Below are 6000 nucleotides of genomic sequence, written 5' to 3' on the forward strand. Positions count from 1 at the left end.
TCTGAAACTCACCTCGCAACAGCAAGGGTTCAGGCAATACAAGCTATGAACCTGTGTAGCCCAAAAGCATACAATTTAGTTAACAACTGGTGAGTCCTGCATCAACAGCGTCGAGGTGCCGCAGCCCGAATGGTTGAGTGGTATGAACATAAGCTCTACGGATCGACAGAGGACATCAAACAGCGAAAACCCAGCAAATTTGTGCCTCCACTACGGTTGTGGCGTCTCGAGGGACCATGCAACAACTTACAGCCAACCTCGGTGAGACAACCAAACACTGGAGGACAATATCTCACCCTCAGTTGCGTGTGGACTATCCGGAACCTCTGGAAACCACCGTGCAACCACATGAGGTGATGAGCAGTGGTAATTATTCAGCAATGCACCAAGTGGTAATTATTCAGCAATGCACCAAGAGCGTTGAGGACCCGCAAAGTGGTCGAATCACCAGCATAAACACGAGCTTTATGGATACAACAAAAGGCAAATAACCAGCGCAAAGCTTGGGCGTTTGTACTGGGCTGTGTCAACATGCTTCCCGACAAGCATGCGCTCACACTACAAGCAAGCAAAAACCACTAAAACTAAGGAGAGCACAAACTATGCCGAGGCTCTGGAGACCACCCTGAAAACGCAGAGAACGACAGGGTTGCAGTACCTGGTGAGCAGTGTTTTGAGAGCGCCAAGGCGACACAACAGGAAATAGAGCTGGGAGGAGCTGCACTGGAAGGCACGAGGACAAGCAGTAAGGGCAGAGGTGAGGGCCTAGACTGTTTGGCATGACACGAATGTTTTTTTTTCTTTCGGAGAAAGACAGTCCACGCCGCTCTGTGATAACTGACCAGCGGCAAGTAGAACAGCCAGTGGCTGGAAACCGACTCCATACTGTGATTTGTGGAGCATGCGCTATATGATGGTAGGTTACATCAGAGCATTGAGTTACATGGAACAGGTGATGCTTTTCGAGGCATCGGAAAGGGAATAGGGAGCGGCTGAAATGGAGTTGGCGGTCTGACAGCTGCACCTGCCATGCGCTCTGTAGGTCATTATCGCATCCGCATCAGCGCCTTTGGATTTCTGCGTCATGCCTAATGCGTCAACCTCTGACCACATATATCTGGCGCCCACGATAAAACGATTGCCAGCCAGTACACTTGTGAGCCATCTCGGGACAAACAAGCCAATTGGGCATGGACAGTAGGCAAATAGTCTACAGGAATACAAGCTGCCGCTCTGCAGTGCTACAACGACAGAAAATTTACTAGGCCATGCTGGAAAAATGCTGCAAAGCAAAAGAAATCAGTTCAACTAGAGAAGTTGCTGAAGTTTTAGAGTTCGGCAGCGCTCTATCAAAAACTACAGTAGCCATGTGCGCCACGGTTCATTGCACAGTTACGTTACCAAGAACCGTAGTGCCATTCACGGTAAGGCCGCCTTCTGTCGATTCAGAGCTGAAGGCATTTGCCGACTTTTACCTCCCGGTTGCAGTGCGCTTACGTTGTGTTAACCAGAGAATGCATATGCGCCTTCAACTATGGTTCTCATTTTACGTCCAACGTACTTCCTGTTGATTAAGATCACATGCATTCAAGCCAAAATGAAGTCCACCCTGAACATTCCTGGAGTATCAACCAAGGACACAAAAATAGCCTTGGGAAATGCCATAAATCACCCTCCATCCAAACTCACTAATGCCGCAAAGGCGAGGCGAATGCACACAGAAAAATATTCGCGAAACGTCTGAATCGCATATACAGCCAGAAAAACGCAGCTGGACAAAAGCAACTTCGGAGACTGCAAAAAAGTGAACACAAACGGTTTGCCGTGTATGTAGACTCCTACCCTATGAAGGCACACGCGTGGCCCACCAGTAGGACTATAATCTAGTAGGAAATACAGGTGCCATAAGCCACGCCGTAAATCACAACATCCAAGTGATGAGATTCTGCGCACTACCGTGCACAAAACGTACTGTGTCCATCGGCGACACGATATGCACAATAAGACCAGCGCCAGGTCCCACATTTGCGCAGAGCGAACAAAAAAGGACATCAAGCTCCCGCAGACGAAAAGGGAGGCAAGCTGCCGGGCCAACTGAGTCGTGCACGCTGAAAGTGTCAAACACCACAATGGAAAACGGGGAAAACGCCTACGGAGTAGTCAACAATGCCGACTGAGCTACGCTGAGGCGACACAACCACAAGTCTAAAAAGCCCAACCGCTACTACAGCAAACATCGAAAACTGTGCACTGAAGTGGCGCACACTTTCTTTGTATCTGGAAGCTTGCAGTTAGGAAAATGGCTTCATAAGAGCAGCTGTACCTGCCAAACGCGCAGCAGCTAAATTGCAGTCCAATACATTGAACAAGTGTGACTGACGGAAACGCAGTATCCGCCAAGTCTATGCAAAGGTCTCTCCGGTCTTCTTTTTGAGTATGCTTGCGTGTAGAGAACAACTATTCCTGCCTTGAATACCAACCTGCATAGCCGCATCCAGTTGATCTTGGCCTGCGTACTGCCGCGCACTACGTGTAGGTCCTGCTACTAATAATAACACGACTGAAGTAAGCGTCAGCTTTACAATTTCTAGCACACAAGGAAACGAAGCAAATCACCGCGAGCCAAAGTACGATAGAAAGAAACAGCGGGTAAGCAGCAAGGAAAACTTCAAAGTGAACTCAACTTCGCTGACCATATGCAACTGTGTACAAAAACCTCATCTGGATGTAAACAGATAAGTCTTCCAATACTGCAGAATGGCGTATGTGACCCGCTGTCCGCACGCATTGAAGTCTGCCCAGCTAGAGGCCTCCATTGCATTAATATCGGTTGCGTCGTGAGCAGACGTTGCCCCCCAGTTCACGCCTGGCATACCACAAGATGGTCCAAGACGCAATGCATCTACAATTATGTAAGGTTCAGAAACGCCCATGAACCTCTGCTCGCTGCAACTTTGCAGCGCTCCGACGAATTACTGGACAAGCACACAAAGAAAAATCAAAAGTGTCGAATGAACTACGCCGAGGAAAAACTGTATGAACCCAAAAACCTCCAAGATAACATACGTAACGGAGTTCTACTATGCCCTATCGGAGCAAGCATGCCGCTTACTAGTATGACTACAGTTTGACAAAGCCTTCACATGGCATGTGCAACGCATTGTAATGAGCGAGAGCATCGATTCTTTGCATGTCTCAAGCATGTCGCCTGGAGGTCGCTAACGCCGGACCTTCAAGCTATACAAGCGTCAGCCTTGGGTCTTGGGGGTGCCAAAAAACAAAATTGTAGGCATGTGCAAAAAAGAAAACACTAAGAAGACAAAAAACAGCCCACGGGATCAACTGAATTGTGCAAAACGAGCAGTGAACTGTTCAAAAGGCAGTGCAGCTAGTGAAGTAAGACGCAGAACATTCGCAGAAGCGAGCACAACCGCCTTGCCTTGATTTTAGAAGCCTCCGTCATTCGAGCGCACTTTTACAGCATTGATATGTGATCTAACAAGCGCAACAGCTCCCAAGCGAGAAACTGCGCATCGCCACGTCCAGCAGTTATGTTCTCCCTATTTTGCACCTTAATTGCTCACGTCTGTTCAAGGACGCAACTTACCGGCAATCCACGAACTTCTGCTGCACTATTGGAAGATGCCAGCGAAAAAAGTGACCAAAACGACGTGTCCTAAGAATCAAAGAATACCCAATTCGATTCAGCCCTGCAAGCTGCAACAAAAAGCACGCTACAGTGGAAGAGTGAGAAAACATATTGGACGATGCACAACCTAGTGAATCACGCTGGAGAGTTGCATGTACGTGCCCACAGGACACTACAGTGTCTCAGGAAAGCTTTGAAGATTGCAAGATTTCAAGCAAAGCACTCACTTTCTTCTTCTGTAGATGCGGGCCTAATTCGATATTACCTGAACATGGACACGGTTGTGTTGTAACTAGAGAAGTGCTAAGGTTCAGCGCCGCTTCCATGTGACTAAATGCTGTCCGCTGTCCTCATAGTCGACCACGTTGGCATGTTGCATGCACGTACCACGAGACCTCGCAATCCGCAGGTAGAGCATTAAAGAATGCAAGGTGTTAAGGAAAAACGCATTTGTTCTGTAGCTGTAGAAGTGGGCCTGGTTAGAATGCAGCCAGGGCTTTCCAGTGACCGGAATCGCACTTCTGCGTGCTTTCGTGGAGCCCAGTTGTTTGAACGTTGCATCAGCTGGGATGAAAGGCATACTTGCTAAAGTTCAGCACCGCTTCCACATAATTAGATACACCTCGCTGTTTTCGGCTAAAGTACCGCCTCTTGATTGAGAGGTTAAGGCATTATTTCGGATAACATAAGCATCAGCTGCGACATCCATTAGGCGGCACCAAAGAAACAAAATGCAATTGCAAGAATGACTTATTCAAGCTCGCCAGTGTATTCAGAGGGCTGACAGGAACTACAACTGCCATGGCACTTCATTTAATTGCCTCGCCCACATGACTAAGGTTCCTTATTTATACCAACCGTACAGCCTTTTGACAGAAAACACATGGTTTCCACGATACCCCTAGCTCCGACAAACGCGGGCACCAGCAGACACACCAACTCAAAAGACGCGTCTGAAGACTCAAAGAACAAGCTGCAATAGAACAACCCTTCAGCCTCCTAAGTTTCAGCTGTGTCCAAGAGCACTGGAATGGTGGCAGGCCACACAAGCATAAGTAAGAATGTCAAGCGAACTCTCGTGACCACTGCAAGAAGAGCAAAGTGTGGAGGCATCACAGAGAGCAGGTACAAGCAATCTTTTGCGCATAGCTCAAACCGTATCAATTTCCCGGACTATTTAAGTTGGTTGCTGATGGAGGTGATGAAGCACAACACACGTTTCGAATCGAAGAAATAAAGGCTTTCGAAATGTAACTGTGAAGAAGTTCAAATAATTGGACTTCCTCACACTTACATATTGGCGGGAAAGAAGATGAAGTATATACATCGCAGTTACAATCAACCTACACTGAAGTATGCTCGCAGAATGCAACAATATGAACTCACACACCACGGGAATAGGTACAATACACACCCACGAAGCCACCCAAACAACCACCCACCCAAACACCCAGCCACCTACCCGCACACGCAAAGGACAGAACGTACAGCGGCAAACGCAACCCGCTTGCTTTGTGTAATAATTTAAGCCCCATATAGCATCTGACAGACATTACAGTTCACATGCGCGACATACTGCGATGCCTCATCTACGTGATCAAGTCCTTGATGCTTTACACCTAGTGAATCGCCTGTTGATAGAGAATACAACGCAGCTGCAATAATTAAATCATCAAGTGCCAACTCCGTGAGGAACTTGCACGCAGACAAGCTAAGTACACATGTACAAAGACGCATGGGAGCGCCCAGCTCAACACGGCCTGCCATGTACGGCTACAACAGTGGAGCGCCATAATTGAATTGCGCCGAATCGCTCTTAAAGAATCCACAGAGCGGACAGAAGTGTGCTGGTAAACCCCCTCAAATCCTCAGAGTTCTTGATCTGCAACTGTAATGCTGCGGCCGCAACCTACATCCTGTGTATGCCGGATGCCGGGATTTCAAAACGCTTCTGCGTCTCATATACAGGCTCCCCTTTGCTACATCATGGAGGGACCGGATAGAATCGGTTTGACGTCTATGAGAAGAGCGATGCCGAGCCCTAGTGGCTGCTCTTCTGGGTCGTCAGCATCGCGAAACACATGTAATGCTCTTGGTGTCACAGGGCTCGAGTAGCCAGCACACGCCGCGAGCACGCGCACGTAAGTTGCTTACCAGCAACTGTAGGTGAGCACTGGACACTCCAAAAATATACCACACTTGACACAGTGTGTGGAGGCTTGTAACACACTTGCTGGAGGGGCCACAGCTCACCGAAGTACCTTCAGCATTTCGCCCCGCGGCCGGTTCTAAAAGATTATGAGCGACGCGGAAAGGCATCTTAGTAAATATGCCAGCAACGTACAAAGGAT

The sequence above is a fragment of the Eimeria tenella genome, genomic scaffold (assembly GCF_000499545.2).
Source record: "Eimeria tenella Houghton genomic scaffold, Eth_scaff77, whole genome shotgun sequence".
NCBI classification, from domain to species: Eukaryota; Apicomplexa; class Conoidasida; order Eucoccidiorida; family Eimeriidae; genus Eimeria; species Eimeria tenella.